The 22,628-nt window shown below is 43.2% G+C and overlaps 2 long non-coding RNA genes across 5 annotated transcripts in view; one reads left to right on the top strand and one right to left on the bottom strand.

Moving 5' to 3' along the window:
* Window positions 1-22,628, bottom strand: part of LOC116827546 (uncharacterized) — a 179,481-nt gene that overhangs the window by 52,034 nt on the left and 104,819 nt on the right. The window lies entirely within an intron of this gene.
* Window positions 1,673-22,441, top strand: LOC116827545 (uncharacterized). 4 transcript variants are annotated; one of them, XR_012655543.1, is made up of 5 exons: window positions 6,707-7,350; window positions 18,172-18,402; window positions 19,794-19,936; window positions 20,183-20,233; window positions 22,086-22,441. It is a non-coding gene; the product is annotated as an uncharacterized LOC116827545 (long non-coding RNA). The 4 variants fall into 4 exon arrangements; XR_012655545.1 differs by having other exon boundaries at window positions 20,043-20,233; XR_012655544.1 differs by lacking the exons at window positions 6,707-7,350; window positions 18,172-18,402 and adding an exon at window positions 1,673-2,040.

The raw sequence follows: 22,628 nt of genomic DNA, 5'->3' as shown, positions 1-22,628 counted from the left end.
AAAGCCAAATGCTGAGCCCCACTGCCCAGGGATGAAGCCGAACAGGGCCGGTGCAACCATTTAGGCGACCTAGGTGGTCGCCTAGGGCACTGGGATTTGGAGGGCCCCATTTTCTTCAGCAGCGACCGTGGCAGCTGGATCTTTGTCCGCCCCAGTAGCTGCCAGCATTTAGGCAGAGGGAGCTGGGGCAGGGGAGCGCCGGGAGTGCCGCCTGCAGCAAGTAAGACGGGGGGCACGCAGGGGAACTCCCCACCCCAGCTCACCCCTGCCCCGCCTTCTCTCTGAGCACACCGTGGCTACTTCACTTCACTCACCTCCTAGGCTTGTGGTGCCTAAGCTGATTGGCGCTGCAAGCCTGGGAGGCGGGAGAAGTGAAGCAGCAATGACGTGCTCAGAGGGCTCGTGCGCGGAGCAGGGGTGAGCTGGGGTGGGAAGGGTGCCTCAGGGTGGAGGGTGGGGGATGAGGTGCTACCACAAGGGGGCGCCTCAGGGTGAAGGGGGGAGCTGCCGTTGGGGGGTGCACCCCTCAGGTCAGGGGAGCAGGGGGTGGGGGGGCACAAGGTGGAAGTTTCGCCTAAGGCACAAAACATCCATGCACCGGCCCTGAAGCTGACGCCCGAGCAGCTGGGCTTAGCAAGGCTCCCTGTGGCATGGGGACCTGTGCAATTGTTCTGATTGCTACCCCCTAACACTGGTCCTGGTGTTTCACCAACTGAAAAACTGTTGTTGTGGCATAGAGGGCTGTGGCCTTTTTATGGGATGTTGGAGGAGGGGGGCCCATAAAGAAAAAGGTGGAGAACCCCTGCTCTTAAGGACATAGAGAGCTGGCTGGCATATTAGCAGGGCCCAATTCCAATGCATTCCTGTGCAACGTGGAGTGATCCTGGCAGCTATTTATGTAGAGAAAAGAGGCTTTTCCACCACTTGCTCACCAGTATGGCCAAAAACCCATAAATTAAGAAGCAGCAAAGTATGTGGGTTTATGAGTGCGTGAGAGAGGCAGACAGAAGAACTGCACATGTTTAGTGCCTCACTGTTCTAAGGGATGCAAAGGGGAAAAAAGGCAGAGCTTGACTGGACTCAAACACTGTAACTTACAGGCAACTGTGCCATCTAAAAGCACTCAAGCAGACATGTCCATAACTAGCGGCATAACCAGCAGCATGGTGCCGCACACCGTGGTCAGATAAGAAAGAAGGTTGGCTGATACTACCATCCTCACTGATTACACCTGCCACCAAGAGAAGCAGGTAATTTAAATCCTGGCAATCTGTGGTGCTGGATTGTAAACCTGGCCTCTGGCAGTATTTCCAGAGGGAGGCAGGAGCTGTTCACATACACATGAAGTAACATTAAAAAGAGATGTGCATGAGGATAAAACCATGATATCCTGAATCCAGTGAGTATGTGGCACACATGGAATATTCCCAGAGCTAATGTACATATGAAACGCCTGGGCTGCTCTTTAATCGCCAAAGTGCTGCCCAGACTCACAGATATTTGACACACCCTCACAGATCAGCATGACCTGCTGCTGCACTTTCCTCTGTGCCCTATTGGCACAGCTTGTGCGTGCTTGGCAGCCCTTGTTACTGTTGCTGGCTCCTTTGCCCTGTGACTAAAGTGCAGGGCAAAGAGTGAGGCTGAGAGCAGTCCCAGGTAGATCAGCTCCCTGGCTACAGCTGAACTGCAGACAGTGTGCATCAGAGTATGTGTGGGCAAAAGGGGGCTTATAGGTGGCCACTGGCATCTTCACCACAAAAGTTGCTCAGAGCAGAGGATTGACAGGCCACTAAAGTGAACTGAGTAATTGGGGATTTTCCTTCCACTTCTCTATAGGCAGCGTTTTACTACTGTAACTATGTTCACTGAAATGGATTCTGCTGTATTATTGGCTGGTGGAGGAAACAAACCTGGAAAGAATTAAAACAAAATAAGAGTAGGGGCTGGGGAACTGAGTGGCCAAAGGGATAAGGAGCCTTTCAGCAATTTGAGTCAGTGCAGCCTTGATCAGTAGTGATGAAAAGACCTTGGTATCCGGTGAGTTATAGGCACTGAGATGCCTGCTGTAAAGATAAAGATAAATTCCATTAATGATTGTGAGTCAGTCAGATATTATGGTAATGAGGGCCATATAGCTGTCAGCTTGGGAGAGAGAATGAACTCCCTCCTGCTGGAAATGCTCCCTCTGGACTTCATGTGATGAAGAAGTCGACTAGCCCATGCTGTGTACCTGTTCTGTGAAGAGAGGACTTCAGTCCCCACAGCTGTTGATTTGGCACCTTTCACTAGCACTAAGTTCACTTTCAGAACTAGCTGATAAGGAATCAAGTGGAAAAATCCTTTCTGAAAGCTGTGTGAAATATTATCTGGTGAACTTTGTCTGTAGACAGCTGGTATCTTAGGAGAGGGTTTTATGTGCAAGATTGGTTTGAGCTGTGTTATGTAACTGTGTTCTATCTCTTTTCTTTAGCTCTCTTATTTGGCTTTTGCTGCCCATGCCAAGACCTTGTCAGTATAGCTTGAGTTAGCGAAAGAACATCTAGTGATTACAGAACCAGGAAGGTGTGAGCTACATGCAAATGTTTCCAATTACATGCTTCATTTGCCTTCTGGGAGGAATGCTCACCTGGACTCTTATTCTTGCTTGGAGTGTCATTGGGAACATAGTGTGTGAGGAGACCTATCCCTGGCACTCGTCCCACACCCAGCACTTGCCAATGAAGCTAGCTGGTCACAGCAGGAAGTGCATGCTGCACCTCCTGAAGGATGTAGCATGCCCCCCTACAACTCAAAAAAGGGACCTGGGCTCATTTTATTGAACTGCTTACAATCAGCTCAGTGTGTTGCCGTGGTAAAAAAAAAAAAAAAAAAAAAAAAAGCTAAGATTTTTGGATGAAAAAGGAATGGGATGGAAAATAAGAAAGAGAATTTGATCAGGCTTTTTTATAAATCAATGGTGCAGCCTGACCTTGAATACTGTGTGCCATACTGGTCAATCTGTTTGTAAAATGGCTGTGTTTCTAAAAGAATATTGCAGAGCTGGAAGAGGTTTGGAAATGGCCAAGAGTATGGGAAAAAACTCTCAGATGAAGAGAGATTGGAAAGACTGTGATGGCTTACCTCAGAAAGGAGATGAATAAGGTATGTAAAATAATGAATGAGACAGAGACGATAGAATAGGAATGTCTGTTCTCCCTGTCTCATAATACAAGAAAAAGAGGCTATCCAATGAAATTAAAAGGTAGCAAATTCAAAACTGACAAAAGGAAATACTTTTTTCATATAATGCATAATTGGACTGCGGAACTCATTTCTACCAGAAATCACTCAGGCCAAGAACTTAGCAAGAATCAGAAGGGATTGGACATGTATGTGGATATCAAGAATATCCAGAATTATCATAATTAATTACAACAAAATGTTGAGCGGGGGCGCAGAAAGAAAAAGGTGGAAAACCCCTTTAACCTTATGTTTCAGGGTTTAAGCCTATCTCTAAGAAATGAGCATGAGACCTAATGTGAGGGAGTTTTATCCCCCATCTGACTACTGTGGGATTTTTACACCTTCCTCTGAAACATCTGATTGTAGCCACTATCAGAGACAGGGTACGGGGCTAGATGAACCTTGAGTCTGATCCAGTCTGACAATTTCTATGTTCCTTATCTGCTTGGGAGCACAGAGAAACTCTGGAGCCTAAGGCACAATATCTCTGTGTTCCCAGAGAATGGTGTAACTCTTCTCTATTGCATTCTACAGACCATTTACCATCACTAAATGTTTAGAATATTTGTGCTTAATATAATTTCAGTTCTAGTCTGTCCTATTTGTACTTTTGTGGGGAAAGGAATGCTGTCTCATGCACCCATGCATGATGCTAGAAAGACTAGGTGGGAGATGGTATAGCATTATGTAGCTATGTAGCTGGGATTTTGCCAACAGAACATTGCACCAAGACATTGTGATCCTCTTAGGAAGGTGCTCTCTCTCTAAAAGATAGTTAACTTTCTTTGTGCAGTCCCTGAGGCCCCTAGAGCCTTATTCCATCATAGCCAGAATTTAAACAAATATTGTGAAGGTTATGGAAAAGGAGACTATCCATTGAAACAGATTTTATACACTGTTACAACCATTAATGTTGTTTACAGTGGAAAAGAGAGAGAGAGAAAGGACCCGGGAAGTCATCCTGTTGGGTTTTTTCCAGTAATCATTTAACAATAAATGATGGTCTCAGTCCTGATCAGGAGACTGTTGAGCATTCTAAAGCTAATGTCAGCTGACAAGGTCTGTCTTGCTTTTCACTAATTGCATGTTTCTCAGTTCTCTGTATAAAGAAACCAGCAAACACCACAGCAGAGGAGGAGAGGTTTCCAAGAAAGGCCCAAGCACATTTGGCAGAAAAGGACAGTGTTTATGAGAGATAACGTGGAGGGGAAAGGAGGGGAAGAGAGACATTGTGAGCTCAAATTAGGAATGTTTATAAAAGCATTAGAGGGGTAGCCATAAAAGCACTGGTAGCCTAGAAATGTTTTATTATGACTATTTGTTTCTATAGTAGCATCTAAAGAACCCAGCTGAGATCAGAGCCTCATTATGTTAGCTGCTGTGTATAAACAAAAACAGAGACAGTTGCTGCCCCGAAGAGCTTACAATCTAAATAGACAAAACAGACAAAGGAAAGGGAAGGTAAATATTATTACTCAGCTTCTGCAGATGGTGAATTGAGGCACACAGAGATTTGCTGAAGGTTAGAAAGGGAGAGTCGGTACCTGATCCATGGACTGAATGCAGATTTCCTGAGTCCTAATCTAATGCCTTAACCAAAAGATCAACATTGTACTGTATGGACCACTATAATAAACACAATTTAACAGAAGTCTCAATGATAGGGCTCCATAAAATCATTTAAACTGACCTTTTTGTTTGTATCATAGTAGTAGGCAAAGACCCCAATCATGATTGGAGGCACCATTGTGCTAGACACTCTGCAAACTCAGCAAGAAACAAGTTGCTGCTCAATTGAATTCAAGACAAGACACAACAAGTGGGAGTATCAAACGAATGGAGGGCATAGACATTTTCTATCTTTATTTTTAAATCCTTCCTCACTTGAGGGATTATCTTCTTGGTGGATGAGTTTCCATTTCCAGTGGACTTCACATTGATTCAGTCCATGATATTACTTTTAAAGTATTCTTAATTGGCCTGATCCAGAGCTCACTGATGTCAATGGGAATCTTTCCCTTAATTTCCGTGGGCTTTGGATCATGTCCTGTCAGACTCGCTGAACTAGAAAACTGATCTAAATGACACATTTATGCTGAAAAAACCATCATTCAGCATCCCTTCAAAGCTTCCCGAAAGGGAATTTTTTCCTTTATTCTCGTTTTGCCCCCTCATTATGTTCCAAAACTTAGCCTTTGCAATATTTAAGTGTGTGGGGGTTGGGTACATTTTGGTTAAGGTAAAGCTCTGTAGTGAGGGAGGAGAGAAGAGTAAGTTTGCAGTCTGAGTTACCTCACCGATATCCCTAAAGTATAATTTTCTGTCCTAACAGAATATGGAATTTTACTGTATATCCAATTGGAACAGTCCCTCCTTTTCATGGATATATTCATGTTTTACAACCGAGACCTTTGTATCTAGCTAGCGCAATGGGATTTTCTGGTTTTATTGCCCTTATTTAAAACACAATTCAGAAACAATATGTTCCAGGTACAGAGATGCCGTAAAATAGAGATCAGGACACTTTCATTAGATTCTGAGTATTCTTACCACCTTTTTCCTTTTAGAAATACATATACATAAGGAGGATAATATTTGGATGAATCAATGGTGTATTTAGCCACAATAAGCCTATTCTGAGTCAACTGGTTCCTTACATGATATGACCATGACATCGTACTAAAAAAGTTATTTATATTCTGCTCACCAACAAGGATTGAGATGCTTTATGGATATATACTGAAAGTTTGTTGTCAGCAGGCTTTGAAGAGAACTTTCCTGATTTAAAATATTTATTTTGTCTGCAGACAGCCTGGTCGTTCATCAGTGGGACTTGAAACATTGGGGTCATGTATGCAATCATTTAGGAAAGACAAGTTTCCAATCATAACAAACATACATGACACTATAACAGAGGAACACAGTGCATTTTAGTGCAAGAGGCAGGAAAGCAATTCTCAATCCTATGGACAGTTTTCATGCTTCTGTTCTCACTTCTCATTACTTCAGAATGTGCTGGCAAAAATAATGAAGGACGGGCTGGACAGATGCCCGCTGATCCTTCTCCACTGGCTGTTCAGCCCATGGTTTTACACAACACTGCTTGCTATTCTTGATAGATCTCTGACACTCCACCTTTTTAAGGTGCTGTTAGGCTGAGAGAACTAGCAAAGTCTTAATAAAAAAAGTCTGCCAGTCATCACAAAAAATGTTGCCTCCACAATAGTAAACATTGTACACAGCTGGGTAAATCCCATGTGTCTACATACACCCATGAGCCCTGACTGACAGTTGCTTTGTTCACATTCTTAGCTTTTACAACACTTTTTTTCCAGGTCTGCCAGGGACTGCCTTCCTACCAGTGGAAGTGAGATCAATCTCAGCAAGGTGCAAATTTATGCATTGCCAACTTGAATGGCTGAGAATCCCACACTCCCTCCCTGCCATAATACACACACACACACACACACATAGATCTCCTGACACCAGAGGGCATGCAAGGAGGGATCTGTCTAAAACTGTTCTGTTAGCTCTGTATCTGAAGCTTCCTTCCTCCTTTGTGGCCCCTTTATACCTCCAGAACAGCCTGAAGGGACTGCAGCACTACAGGGAACTGGACTCATGGTTTGTTTAAGTTGCTCCTGTCGAAAGATAGGAAAGACAGACTGGGTAATTCTTTGGCAATCACCATACACCTAACCATTTCTTCAGACCTAATTTCAATGCTCTTTCTTTCCTTGTATTGTGTGTATATTTACTATAATCCAAACATATTTGCTATGTTCTTCATCATTTGAGTGTTAGAAGTCTGGCAGCTGCACCTTCCACCCTGCCTGCAATGGCAGCATTGCTGAAAACAATTCAGGTCAGGAAATTGGAACTCTGGCCTTCTCCGCTGACAGTCTGAGATCCTACCAACCATATGTAATGAACATTCAGCTCAGGTTTTGAAACATATTGGACTGCTAAAATCAACAAAAAGCTGGCAGAGAATGTACTTTGAGGTTATTTTTAGATTGACTCTGAGTGGACTTTTGACACCTATTCAGCAGTGTGCCTTGGCACGCAACAAACTGGCTTATGAAAACGCTGAAAACATTTAGACAGCAACTACTTCGTTTGCTAGTAAATTTCCTTCCTTCTTGATCTCTCTCTCTCTCTCTTTAAAATGTTGAATTTGGATACCAAACTATAATCATGTGATATGCAGGAGGTGATGTTCTTGGAAAAGAGATATAACTTATGACCCAGAAAAGAGCTTATCTTTTCAGTGTAAAAGGACAAGTGTGTTCTCTGAGATAAAGTCTTAGTTGGAGCAATTTCTAACCCTTTATTGAGCTGCAGTTATTAAATTAGTACTTTCTTACTGTACATATTTATAACAAATGCATTAACTGTGCATATGGGTATATATGTTTCAAAAAAAGGGCATACATATGCATTACATACACACACATATACTAGATTTATAATACTCGGTATAACAACCATTTTTATTCCCCTTTCAGTTATGTACATTGTTTCCTTTTGCAATAGTTTTCTGTACACACACACAAACTTACTGAAATTGAGTACAGTATATATTGAACTGATGCAAAGGACGCAATATACTCAATGCAAAGGAGAATATATATTGTCTTTTGCATATTCTAAACAGCATACAAGTGGTCAACTTTGTAACATTCTATATACATATACTCATATGCAGTGTATCTTTATACAGCTGAAGCAATACATGTCATGGAAAATTTAACTGCTGATATTTTTCCATCCAAGACATTTCTTAGTACTCAGAGGCATAACGTGGTGATTTGAAATATGCAATCGCTTACACTCAGATATTCAGTTCATGTGTTAGTAGCAGTGTACGACACACACACACGCACGCACACAAGTAAAACCCACAACTACAGGGGTTACCAGTTCTTCTCACTAATACCACTGGATCAGGTGCACACTGCTACTACTCATGCCAATAAAGGTCTATCCATTTAGCTGTCACCACCTTGCCTTAACTGTTGAAAACCAGCATCCCAGTTAAACAAGAAAACTAGGTCTTTATGCCTCTAAGCCACCTTGGCCTTGAGCTGCAGCTCTGCAAAACATATTGTTTACTTATTTACTAAGATCCATCATTGAGCCTTCCCTACTCAGGCCTCTGTCTATCAATTTCTATGGGGGGGGGAGGGGAAGTGCACAAATAAAGTTCATAAAATATCCAAAATGCAAAAAAGTCTACAAGAAAGTAAAGAAAAATGGAGCTCCTTCCTTTCCATAACTAACAATGTCACTCTCATGAATGCCTACAGAACCATCCTACATGGAGCCCACTCCCAAAGGAGGGTTTAATTAAAGGCCATCACAGACTTTTTTCTGGTACCTAATTCCAAATTGTATCTGAAAATATAATATTGAAGAACGGGGGATGCCCCTTATAAGAGATTGTAAGCCTGGCGGCATATGAATTGTTAGCATAGCAACAGAACTATTGCAAAGCTGGAGGTGCTTCAGTAGACTTCAGACAAAATCTGTTGGTTGTACAGAGGTTAAGCAATGAACATGACAGGCCTTAAAATGAATGGACTGCTTTAAGTGATATTTCGTCTCTAGCATAGTTAGCTTTGTTATAGGCAGTTACTGCACAGAAACTTCTCTCGCCACACAGATTTCTTTGTAGGAGATAATGATGAAGGGCAATATTGCCTAATGAAAGAACAGAGCAGGAAATGCAGAACACCATGTCCAGCAGAACTTTTATTGCATTCCATTCAATTTGACTTTGTCATGAAAGCTTCATGAACACAGAGCACTGAGCTAACAGCAGACTTTATCATTAAGGGTGTCTTAGGTTAACAACTCTCACAAAATATAATTTTCTCCTCCAAATTAGGCCCTGATCCTTCAGTAAGAATCACACAGGCAGACCTCTGCAACAGTGCAGAATCCCATTGATTTCAATGGGGCTCTGCATTTGCACATGAGCCTGTTCACGTGTTTCTCATGACAGGATCAAAGTTTAACTTTGAGGTTGACAAGACTTTTCCCACTATTTTAAGCCCATTATGTTCCATGGAGTGATCAGGTTTTAGAAACAATGTCAATGTGTTTTTCTAGCTAAAGGGAAGCCTGTGCCAAAATGAGTGTCCTGTTTAAAGTGTATTTATATGGCAGGGGCGGGGTGGGGGAGGGGAGAGGAGGCTTAAGAGTATCCCTCTGTTTTTATTTTACACTGCTCCTCTTCTGCTACTTCATGTTCACCTCATTTTTCTCCCCACCCTTCTCAGCTCCCACTCTTTTTTTTTCCCCTGAGCAAAGCAGGAACCCAACAGTACTTCAGTTCACGTCAAACTTTGAAACGTACATTGTTTGAGTAAGTTCATAATTAGAGAGGTTGAATTCACCCATCCCTGCTTATTACAGCTTCCATTAATTGTGTTGCAGCAGGTCACGGGAAAGCTTTTGGTGTGTGTGTGCAAAGCCTACTTTATAAATCACAAGTAATGGATATGAAAGCTTCGAGTGCAGTCTCCTGGAGGAAAATGATTACCGCAGTAAAGAAGTATCATTTTTGCAAAGAAAGATTGTGTAATAATAAGTTGATGGGATTTTATATTACTGCGGTAACCCAGAGATGAGCAGCAAGGTGCACTGTGTGCATTAATAATGTGTGTGTAGGTGGTAAATTTGCCATTGCTTTTGTGAGTTTGAAGTATATTTGAGATATATTCATACAGCACACTCAATACAAACTATCTGACCCTTTGGACTGTTTCATCCCACGTACCATGCATGTGGCATCTATCATATAGCATACATTCATATCACATCATGCATGTAGGTGATTTCCTCCTCCCCCATGAATAGTACATATTGCTTATTAACACAGGGTGAATATCCTCCATATGCAAAAGGCCAGCACAAGTCAACCATGCATGACTTAAGTCCCACTTACAGCCTCAAAATAGAGCTTACATGGTGTAAAAGCTTTGTTCTGCCCTGTGGTATGGAGGTAAATTTCACCCATAAGCAATAACTGGAACGTGTGGATAGCAAAGCCTATTTAGCCTTGTATAGACCTTTAAATGTGCTGTGCACTAAGGCTGCACAGAGAAAGGGAGTTCCACATTTGGATAAATTTTTGAAAATTGTGGGCTAAATCATATTAAAAGAGATGAATACATATAAATTCTGCTGAGCATAATAAAGGCAGGGTTTTCTAGGACTCTGTGGAGAGGATAATATTTGCATTCGTTTTTAGATTTCAGGGCAGTTTTGAATTGAATATGAATAATCCAAACATTACAGGCTCTTCCTAGCTAGTGATTAAAGAAAAAAAAAGTGGCTGTGTTCTCCACCCCAAAAAGAAATCATTACAAAAATTACTTCTGGGGTTTTTGACCCTTGAGGAGCCTTCTGAGCCTCCAGACATTTTTGGTCACATTAGTGGCTTGAACAGAAATTATTTTTAAAAAATTGTTTAGAAGCCCTGATGTCAGTCTCTCCAGCCAGTCCCCAAAGCCCCACTAAGTCCTAGAAATAGTGAACCAGAGGCTAGGACATGAACTATCTACACTGGGGCAGGGAGAAATTATCTGAAATGGGAATAGGGCACCTCCTTCCCCAATTGTTATTCTAGCTTCTCTCTGTCTGTGGTTGGTTACTACAAGCCATTATTTGGAGGTAAATAATTAAAAAGTCATTGGGCTAGAGAAAAAAGAGAACAAGTGTGAGCAAATGACTTTGTAGCTTGCTAGTTAAGGAACCTTCCTCAGAGGTGGGAGACCCTGGTGCCCAGCCCCAGTACTCCAGTGCACTCATTATTGATCCACAATGGAACAACTTATGTGAGAAGGAGAAACTGAGGCAGCCTCCACATCAGAACATCCCATAACTCAATGGTTAGCACATGTTCCTAGGACACCCCAATCAAATCCTTTCTTTCCCTCTGGCTCACAGGGGGATCTGAACCTGGGACTCTTACATCTAGGGTGACAAGACAGCAAATGTGAAAATTCAGGACAGGGGTGTCGGGTAAGAGGAACCTATATAAGAAAAAGACCCAAAAATCAGGACTGTCCCTATAAAATCAGGACATCTGGTCACCCTACTTACATCTCAGGCAAGTACTCTAAGTTCTTGGCTAAAAGCTATAAAACAGGTGGTGGCACCTCCTCCTGCAGCCATTTTGTGTGGAATGAGGCAGCTGCCTAACTCATTCTCACAAGAAATGCCTTAGATGACTAAGCCGCCTGCCTCCAGAAGGGAGAATCCTATTCATGGATCACTAGCAGAGCTAGGCACCTCCCTGCAGCCTGGATTTAGGTGCCTATTACTTTGAGGGAGTGGGCCTTAGCATACATCCCTCTCATCAGCACCTTCCATTGGCTAGCTTAGGGTACGTCTACACTACGGGATAATTTTGAATTAACATAAACCGGTTTTATAAAACAGATAGTATAAAGTCGATTGGACGCGGCCACAATAGGCACATTAATTCGGCGGTGTGCGTCCATGGTCCGAGGCTAGCGTCGATTTCTGGAGCGTTGCACTGTGGGTAGCTATTCCGTAGCTATCCCATAGTTCCTGCAGTCATCCCCACTGGGTTGAGAGCCCAGTGCCTGAGGGGGCAAAAATCATTGTCGAGGGTGGTTCTGGGTACAGCCTCACTCCTCCCTTCGTGAAAGCAGCAGACAACCATTTCGCGCCTTTTTTCCTGGGTGAACTGTGCAAATGCCATAGCACAGCAAGCATGGACCCTGCTCAGATCAATAGCGCCAATCGTGAGTTGTAAACACCTCATGCATTCTCGTGCAGTTCTACTGTGAATCATGAACTGCAAACAGAGCGAGGCGAGGAAGAGCAGCTCAGCAGCGCGTGCGACACAGAGTGATAGACCTGAGCACTAATTCTCCGTAACCGTGGGCCCTGCGCTTTGGAGGCTCCTGCTGGGGTTGGGGCAGGTTTCTACCCATTGAACTCCAATTTATGGCCGCGGGAAACAGCACAGAACAGGGACCGCATAGTTTGCAGGTGGCGATTCGCAGTGCTGCGAAACCTTTCCATGCGTTTAAGAGCATTTTCATGGAACCTTGTGATTGCTTCCCTGCCCTGAATGCCAAGATCCAAGATGAGAGCAGCACCTCACAGTGGAGAAGTGGGTGCAATCGCCCTCTGAGCTTGCAACGCCAGACAGCTACCGGTCAGTCGGCAATCCATTATGGAGTGGGAAACATCTCCTGTATCAGGGCTGCTTGATGAAGTAGCCAAACAAATCATTAGCTCTGCTTACGAAAGTTGTGCTCTGGGAAACGTGCAGTCATAGTGGATGGCTTGCGTGCAATGGATTCCTAATGTGGGGGGCGGCAATAGATGGACACATCCTTCTTGGACCGAGCACCAGGGCAAGCAGTACATAACCGCAAGGGGACTTTTTCAATGGTATGCTGCAGCACTGTGCTGTGGATCACAGATGTTTCACCAACTATCCACGTGGATCCAACAGGGTTCCATGACGGATGGCGCGCTTCAGAAGCCACACTCTGCTCAACGGCTGCAGCAAGGGGAATTACTTCCCAGAACAGAACATACGTTGGAGATGTTGAATGCCTGTGGCTTATCCTGGGTGACCAACCTACCCGTGATGCCAACTGGGTCATGAAGCCATACACAGGCAGCTGACATGTGTCACGGAACTGTTCAACTACAGGCGAGCAGTGAGGATGGGTGGTTAGAATGTGCATTTGACGTCTGGTTAAAGCACGCTGGCACATTACTGACTCCTCAGACCTCAGCCAAACAATGTCCCCTGTGTTATTGCTGTTGCTGTGTGCTGCACACTCTGTGAGAGTAAGGGGAGACCTTTATGCGGTGGGGGAGGCTGAGGCAATCACTGGCGCTGATAGGCAGCCAGGACACCGGCGATTTAAAAGCACACAGGAGCGGTAGGATCAGCGAAGCTTGAAACCGAGTTTCATCAGGGCCAGGATACACGTGTGCACTGCTGTGTTTGTTTCCCCTTCATGACCGCCCCCACTTTATTGACTCCTGCCTGTAACAACACCCCTCCCTTCGCTATGACAGCTTGCTTAGAATAAATCCCTATCGTTAAAAATCATGTTTATTCTGTTATTAAAAGTCATTTCCTGTAACGCAACCCATCCCTCCCCTTCGATTACAGCTTGCTTAAGAAATAAATCAACCTATCGTTTAAAAATCCATGCATTCTTTATAAAAGATAATAAAAGAAGCGGCAGGAGAATACAAGGTTCCCGGGTTGTTTGGGTTTGGAGGAGATAGGAGGGAGGAAAAGGTCATTAAAGCACATTCCAATGTAATGACAGCCTTTTGTTGAGACTGTCCATGGGGGGTGGAGTGGGAGGGCACAAAGCCTTCCCCACGCGTTCTAACACGTCTGGGTGAGGAAGATATCGAACACGCGTGAGTACTGAGGGTGGTTAACTGGGCTGCAGCGGCACTTCTGTGACCTCGCTGCTATCCTGAGATTCCACCAGACATCGGAGTATCAGTTTGATTCCACAGTCGCTTCCAGCTTTGCATCCCGCCACGCTATCTTCTGCCTACATCTCTCCTCTCGAGCGTCTCTCCTATCTCACATTGTCCTCCTGTCCTCACGTTCACTAGCAATCTTTTCCTGTTACTTGCTACCCCGTCCTTCCACTCATTCAGATGAGCTCTTTCATGCCGGTTCTTCCATGATTCCCGAGCAACCTTCATCGCATCCTCTTCTTCCTCCGGCCTTATCTGAGCTAACCTTCGGATGGGGAGAGCTTGAAAAAATGTGCAGCTGCATGAGGGGGGAAAAAAGGAGAGAAGTATTTAAAAAAGAAACATTTACAGGACAATGGTTATACTCTTTCTCGAACAACACATATTACCTTTACATAAGCCCATGTATTTAACTACAAGGGTCCATTTTGCATCTTAATTAATTCGAGTGCCTGCGGTCTCTGGTGTTTACAGATCTCACAGACGCAGGTCCGAGCATCAGAATCAGCTTGATGCGGTTATGGTAAGCCATTGTCTTTCGGTTCATCCAGCCTGCATATACCACAGTTGCCCTTGAGGCGTCTTTCCGTTAACAAGCCAGCAAGCAGATGCCAACCCCCCCCCTCCACAATCAATTCTTAGGATTGCTTTGACCCCCTCCCCCACCGCATGGCTTGGTATCATGAAGATCACTGCTATCACCCCTTCCCCCCCCACCGCATGGCTGGTAGTGGGAAGATTTCGCTGGTCCACAACGCAAAAAAGCTCGGCGCTTATCTTCCTCCCCTCCCCCTGCTTGGCTACATCGGAAGGGGAAGGATTGCTTCTTAAAGCAACAGCCCAGTAGGAAAGATGGCCATCTCTGTTCCCTAATTTAATTTCTGAATTTCAACAGGTTACCGATGAACGATATCACTTCTGCTGAGGATAACACCGCAGTAAAGAATGGTGTTTCTTGAATTGCCAAGCAATCACCGAGGGACCATTCAGCTATGCTTTGTCATTTTCAATGATACCAGGAATTGCTACATGCATGGTGTGGTAAAGTGTCCTACCATGGTGGACGGAACAAAGCTGCCTTGCCCAGAAACCTTCTGCAAAGGCTTTTGGAGTACCTCCAGGAGCGCTTCATGGAGATGTGTCTGGAGGATTTCCGCTCCATCCCCAGACATGTTAACAAACTTTTCCATTAACTTTACTGGCTGCGAATGCATCCCAAGCCCTCATGGCAAATCAATCATTAAAAAATGCTTGCTTTTAAACCATGTTTTATATTTACAAAGGTACACTCACCAAAGGTTGCTTCCATGGCTTCACTGTCTGGGCTAGTGGCTTGGGAGGACTGGGAGGGTAATTCCGTCTGGGTCACAAAAAGCTCCTGGCTGTTGGGGCTAATGGAGTGCTGTGTGCACTCTGCAAGGTCGTCCTCCTCTTCCTCCTCCTCATCTTCCCCCTCCGCAGAATCCTCAGCCATGGTTGAGATTACAACCCCCACCTCGGAATCCACGGACAAGGGGGGGGTAGTGGTGGTGCAGCCCCCTAAAATTGCATGCAGCTCAGCATAGAAATGGCATATTTTTGGCCCTGACTTGGACCTTCCGTTTGCTGCTTTGGTTTTCTGGTAGGCTTGTCTGAGCTCCTTAACTTTCACTCTGCACTGCACTGAGTCCCTGGTGTGGCCTCACTCCATCATAGCCTTGGAAATTTTTTCAAATATTTTTTCATTTCATCTTTTGGAACGGAGTCCTGTTAGCACTGAATCCTCTCCCCATATAGCGATCAGATCCAGTACCTCTCGTGAGGTCCATGCTGGAGCTCTTTTTCTATTCTCAGGAGACTGCACTGCTACCTGTGCTGATGAGCTCTGCGTGGTCACCTGTGCTGATCACCTGGCCAAACAGGAAATGCAATTCAAAAGTTTGCGGGGCTTTTCCTGTATACCTGGCCAGTGCCTCCGAGTTCAGATTGCTGTCCAGAGCGGTCACAGTGGTGCACTGTGGGATACCGCCCGGAGGCCAATATCGTCTATTTGCGGCCACACTAACCCTAATCCGATATGTTAATATCGATTTTAGCACTACTCCTCTCGTTGGGGAGGAGTACAGAAATTGATTTAAAGAGCCCTTTATATCGATATAAAGAGTGTTGTAGTGTGGACGGGTACAGCGTTAAATCGATTTAACGCTGTTAAAATCGGTTTAACCGTGTCGTATAGACCAGGCCTTAGGCAGCTCCCCACTTAACTTGCTGGCTTTTGTGAATTGCATTCGATGGCACCAGTCTCTCTCCAAGCATTTGATAGGGAACCTAGATGCTTAACATTTGTGAATTGCAGTGTTGTTCCAGCATTTTCCTAAGCACCTAAAAGTTAGGGGTTGCCATGATCAGTATCACATTGCCTAAATCTCTTTGTGACTCTAGCCCATACTGACAAACATGATGAAGTTTTTTTATTCTGATGTGGCAGTATTTTGCAGTCACTTTGCACTGGTGTAGATGGCTGCACAGGATTCAGGGAAAGAGAATCAGGACCATCATTTTATGTATATAACATTAACAAGAGAAGCACAAACATGCATATTCATTCCAGTACAAATAATTAACTAGCAGCACAGCTTACTGAAAGTTTCAACAAGAAGTAACCCAAAGAGAACTTTAGAGGCTATTTTTTCACATATTTAATATTGGAGTGGTGCTTTGTACTAAAAGAAGATAAGAAATCACCAAGAAATTATAGGTGTCTGCAAAATGAAAAAAAAGATTATTACCTTCACACACCCACAAATAGAATAATAAGTGACATAGCATCTAATAGGAGGAGGGATAGCTCAGTGGTTTGAGTATTAGCCTACTAAACCCAGAGTTGTGAATTCAATCCCTGAGGGGGCCACTTAGGGCTCTTGAGGCAAAAATCAGTATTTGGTCCTGCTAGTGAAGGTAGGGGGCTGGCCTCAATGACCTTTCAAGGTCCCTTCCAGCTCTATGAGATAGGTATATCTCCATATATAATTGTGGTTAAGGGAACAAAATTAAAGTCCCAAAGTAGAAAGACTATAAGGTTACCAGTATCTTTAAAAAGTTTCAGAAATACATACACCTTGAACTTTTGTGTCTTTAATTTCCTGGCTGCTTGCCATCTCAGATTATCTTTTATCTGTCCTAGATGGGGTTCCTTGGCACTGAAACTGACTTCTTTAACAAAGCCATTCCATACTGACGTTCTGAGTGACAAAGGCCCAGGTAGTAAAATCCAGTTTGTCAGTCAAAAAGAAGTAGACAGTGTTCAGGCTTGTAATTGTTACAGAGCTTTAGACTGTGAAAAGTTAGTCCATCACTTCTAAAGAAAGCAGTGATTTTTCCTAACCTGCATTCCCCATTGCCACTCTACAAGTGGAAATACAGAGCCAACCTGATCATTCTTTACAGATGCAAGTTGAGGTAGAGAATAAATCCAGGTCTGGGATCAAATATAATTACAGCTATGCCTGGAAGATAGGGAGTTTATAACCTCACCTTAAAAATGTGCTGCTAGCTGAAATATGGCACACAAGTTCTCAGGTCAGGAGTCCATTGAAAAAAATTAAACATCCATTTGGCTATTTTAAAATTATAAAACTGTCAACAATTTACTGCCTTTTGAGTCTTTTATACTACTTCCTAATGCAGGTTACATGCTTTTTTCTACATTAAAAAATAAGCAAAGTAGCTGAGATTTCAAAACATCTTCTTATACAATAGTTATTGTTTCTAAGGATTATAATTTTAAACATGTTACGAATGAAATCACAATGTGGAAACATATGTCTTATGAATCTTCAAATGAGCTATAATACATATGAAAGGTGACCTGCAAGTGTGAAAAAATTTGACTTGTGCTTCCTTTTGTGTTTTTATGATGAATAAAGAGAAACCTGAAATGGATTAATTTGCTCTAATAAACCAAAATATCCTTAAATGTATTTAGGAATAATAATGAAAAATGTACCCAATAGTTCAAATCCCCATTCAGATCATACAAAGAAAGTCCAAAAGAGCATTGCCCTCTGTCAAGTAACACACGATATATGAAATGCAGACACTGTTTTTGTCACCTCTGCTCAGCCAAGCTCTTTGTTAGCTGTGACTGGCAAGAAGGTTGTGTCCTGTTCTCTTGGATAAGGACCTCTCTGTGATTATCTGTCACCTTGAGGTTTGATTTCTGCAACGTGCTCTGGATGGAATTAAACCTTCAAACCATTTGGAAACTAGAGTTAGTGCAAAGCACAATGGCTCAGCTTTCTTGCCAGCAGCACATGAGTTCTGTGCTGCCAGACAGCTGATTACAGAGTGAAGCCCAAAGGGCTGATTTTAACCTATGAATAACAAAATAAGCTGCTTGAGAAACTGCATCTTTCCTCAATGTGCTGCCATTACAATCATCCATTCTGTTCCCATTAACAGACACCTCCCTACTTTGAAGAGGATGGGAAAGGTAGCAGGGCATTTTTGGTTGAGGGGTCCTTGGCCTTGTAATTCAACCACTTGCCTCATTAGTTTGCCAGAGGCTAGGTTTAGTGACCTTCAGAGTACACTCAGCTGTGAAGAGTCCACATCTATAAAATGGGAATAAGGATGCTGGCCTCCTTTGTAAAGCCCTTTGCGATCTGATCAAAAGTGCTGTATAACAAGCAGGTATTATTATTATGTTCCTCCAGGTTTATCCTGGTAGGATGGTGGTATGGAGAATAGAGTGGGTTGTTGGGTGGGAATCCACCTTGGAACTACAAAATGCTTTTCCTTAAGAGGTCTACTCCTTTTATAGTTGATTTGATATGGTTTCATTTTTTCATTTGAAAACTGAGACCAGGGGATTGGCTCCTCTGAAAAACCTCTCAGAAATGCCTATTAATATCAATGGTGATAATCTACCTGTTGCAGGTACTGGGATGAGTGGGTCTACGCTCACTTAGAACTAAACACCCACCCCTTCACCCCAGGGGGAAGAACCACTGAACTCAGACCACAAATGAATTATTGAGGCAACAAATAATAAAACAGGAATGAGAGTGAGATCAAAGATTAAAAATCCGGGAACCAGAAGGGGACACTAAGCAGAGAACCCTTGACGGCGCTCACTGCTCCTCAAGGGCAGCTAAGTAGTCAATGGACACTTCCCAGAGGAACCCTTCATGAAGATGTGATTTGACCAGGAACTGGAAATAAGCCCCACAGTCACAGAGTATCCCTCCCCCATCCATCTTCCTCCTCCTGATGTGATGGGTGGCCACCTGGGCCAACACCAGGAGGAGGTTGAGAAGGAGGTCTCATCTTGACCTTGTGGGGACATGGGTGGGATGTGCAAAGACGAACATGTGAGGGGAAAAGTGCATCCAGATCCTCAGTAAGAGGTTCTGGAGGAGTAAGAAGAGTGGCTGCAGCCTGACACACTCTACAGAGACATGTACCAGAGTTTCCCTCTTGCAGCAGAAGGAACAGGTGTATGTGGATTCTGTGAACCATGCCAGGTACATGCCCATGCTCATGGCCCTGTGTAGGAACTGCCAACTGAAATCCCCTGTGGGACATGGAACCAGAGTGGAATACAGACTGGCCCACTGGGGCTCCCTGCCTTCTGCAGATGGCAGTAAGGAGTGGGACACAAGGGCAAGGAAGTGGATGTTATGAAGAATGAGCATGTAAAGATGTTCTCTGGGTGCAGTTCAAAGATAGAATGGATGGATGGCAGCAGGGAGGCTTTCGGGGCAGTGGCCCGACGACGCACTCCAGTTCCACTGATTGCAATGGGTCTTGGACTGGCCTTTAACAAGTATAAATGTCAAGTATTATTGTTCACATTCAAAAGCAAAAAAAGGGAATACTTTTTCTCAGAACATACAATTAGACTGTGGAACCCATTGCCACAGGATATTGTTGAGGTCAAGAATTTAGCAAGATTCAGAAAGGGATGGGACATTCATTTGGCTATCAAGAATATGCAGCATTATAATAATGAATACTAACAAAATTTTAGAAGATATATCAAACCTTAGGCTTCAAAACTTAAGCCAATATCTTATTCTTAGAGATCAGGATGAGACCTAATGCGGAGGTGAAGATTATCCCATATCTGCTGACTGTGGGGTTCCTGCATCTTCCTCAAAAACTTCTGGCACTGGCCACTCTCAGAGACAGGATATTGGACTAAATGGACCTTGGGTCTGGTCAGGTGTGTCAATTCCTTTGTTCCTATTAATCAATTAATTATTATTTTTCATTTAGACATGATATTAGTGAGACATATAGTCATAGTAAATTGCAGCTTATTATGATAGGTGAGTAAACCCAGAGAAGATGAGATTCAGGTAGTGTCTGTATGGTTTTATTGACACAACTCCAGCCTGTGTCCCAAAGACAAGCTCTTCTGGATTACAGCTTGGAAATTGTTGTCCCTCTCCTATTTTTCATGCTCCAGACATGGGCTTCTAGAACATGGGATTTTTCTGGGACAGCTACAGTGAAGCAGGTGGGTCTCAACTCCATAGTACTATATATGATATTTGTGACACAATGCAAACATCCGTTTGCTAACTGTCATTATTACTTGTTATTAAACCTACATAGTACCATAGATTTACACAACTTTCTGCAAAAACAGAGTAGGCCATATTGCCTATCCTGAAAAGCAATTCCTAACATTCACTCTTGATTTGGACAGATTCTGATTCCTGCCTGAACCACTTGCCCAACTTTATTTAATTAATACAGGCACAGCAGCGGTTCCAGGCACCAGCACACCAAGCTGGTGCAGCAAGCTGCGGGGGGCTGAAGGGGGTGCTCTGCTGGTCCCTGTGAGGGCAGCAGTCAGGCAGCCTTCCGCGACTTGCCTGCGGGAGGGCTGCCGGTCCCGCAGCTTCAGCAGCAATTAGGTGGCAGGTACACCAAAGCTGTGGGACTGGTGGCCTCCCACAGGCAAGCCACCAAAGGCAGCCTGGCTGCCATGCTTGGGGCAGCAAAAAAGCTAGAGCCACCCCTGTACAGGGTTGTGTAGAAATCTCTACAGCTGTGCAACCAGATGCTGAAGTTCTTACCCAGTCCTTTTTCAGGCAAATTCACATTAATGCCTGGGTAAAGAATGAGTAGATATTGGGAAAGGACTTCATGATTTGGCTCATGATGAATTAAGAAGTACCCTCCTTTTTATAGACTTCTTACACGTGCTTTTAAAACAAGTGTGCATGTCAACAGAAGCCCTTTTTTATGTTAGACTTCTGACACTTGGCATCACATGGTATGATAATGCGACAGACATATGGTAACCTGACGTTCTCTATGGGTTTTAATGACAGCATAAGCAAGTTTGCAATGTCAGATCAACATGTCTGTATAAACTGAAAATACAAACAAGCCAACAGTTATAATATTGCACTCCTTCATTAAACAGCAAAATGTATACTGGGTGCAGTCCAAATGGCTATTTGTAATTTTCTTTGAACTGAATAGATGAAATGATAGGGATGTTTTTTTAAAACAGGGGAACCAGGGATTTTCTTGTTACTTATTGTACGGATTGTATGTGAAAGTGAAGAAAATACATAAAATTTTGCATCAACATTTTTGTCATTTCTTTCCCTAGCATTTCATAAACCAGAAACACCACGTTTCATGAAATGTTTCAAAATGAAATTATTTCCACAAAGAGGACAATTTTCTCATTGAAAAGATGCAAAACTAAACATTTTGCAATTTTTACTCAGAAAAGGACCATTTTTTGAAATAAAATTACACGAAACTTCATCGTTTGTAGTGATGTAGCTGTGTTGGTCCCAGGACATTAGGAAGACAATGTGATTGAGATAAAATCTTTGATTGGACCAACTTCTGCTGGTGAGAGAGACAAGTTTTCCAGCTACAGGGAGCTCTGCCTCAGGTCTGGGAAAGGTTACTGCTAAACACAAGATGGAACAAATTGATTAGCATAAGTAGTTAACACATTTTCTAAGGGACCATTAATGGGCCACTTCACCTTGAATGGTCTCTTAGATTATGTGTTAACTACTTATGCTAAATAACTTGTTCCACCTTGTATTTACTGTAACCTTTCTCAGACCCGAAGAAGAACTCTGTGAGTAACTGGAACAACAGAAGCTGGTCAGAGAAGAGGTATTACCTCACTCACCTTGTCTCTCTGCTGAAACTTCACTGGCAGTTCATGATAGGAGACCATTTTCTAACATGCAAAAACCACTTTGATTTTTTTGTTTTTCCTTTCCACTTTCAATTTTTTAATCACACTTTTGCTACGAATGATCTTTAGTTGTTAATGAGAATTATTTTAAAAGTATTAAACTAAGTTCAAAATTTTCTTTTCCATGTAGCATAGAGTTGAAAGACTGTCCTTCATCTCCTACTTCCAGATGCTTTATAGATCGAGTCTTGCAATAAGATATATTTAAAGAAGAGCATGTCCCCACCTGTATATAAAAAGGAGGTGATGGAGTGGTTTTGTTGGAGTGATGATGATGTAAACTCAGGAAGATGTTGTTAATGTGTACTAGAACATTATGTGCCTTGTCTATTGGTTGTATTTTATTTAGGGTGCTTAATACAGGACACCTGGGAAAATTACTCATATTCAAGCGAGTTCAACAGCAATCAATCAGAACTATCCAGTACAAATGTTCAAATTAACATCAAGTTGACTGAGTCCTCATTAAAAAGAAATACTGCATAGCTGGATTCTTTTTATCTACCTTCTTATCTTTAAGGCTTTACGGTTCACACGGGGAGGGGTGATGCACACACACACTTCTACCCTCACACACACGGGGAAAGGTTACACACACACACTCCCATACCCCTCTTTCACATGAGGGGTGGGGGGTGACCAAACAACCAACCCTCCCCTCCCTGATGCTCTC

The sequence above is a fragment of the Chelonoidis abingdonii genome, chromosome 3 (assembly GCF_003597395.2).
Source record: "Chelonoidis abingdonii isolate Lonesome George chromosome 3, CheloAbing_2.0, whole genome shotgun sequence".
Lineage (NCBI taxonomy): Eukaryota > Metazoa > Chordata > Testudines > Testudinidae > Chelonoidis > Chelonoidis abingdonii.
Note: the sequence above shows the minus strand (reverse complement) of the source record. Positions and strands in the feature narration are given on the sequence as shown.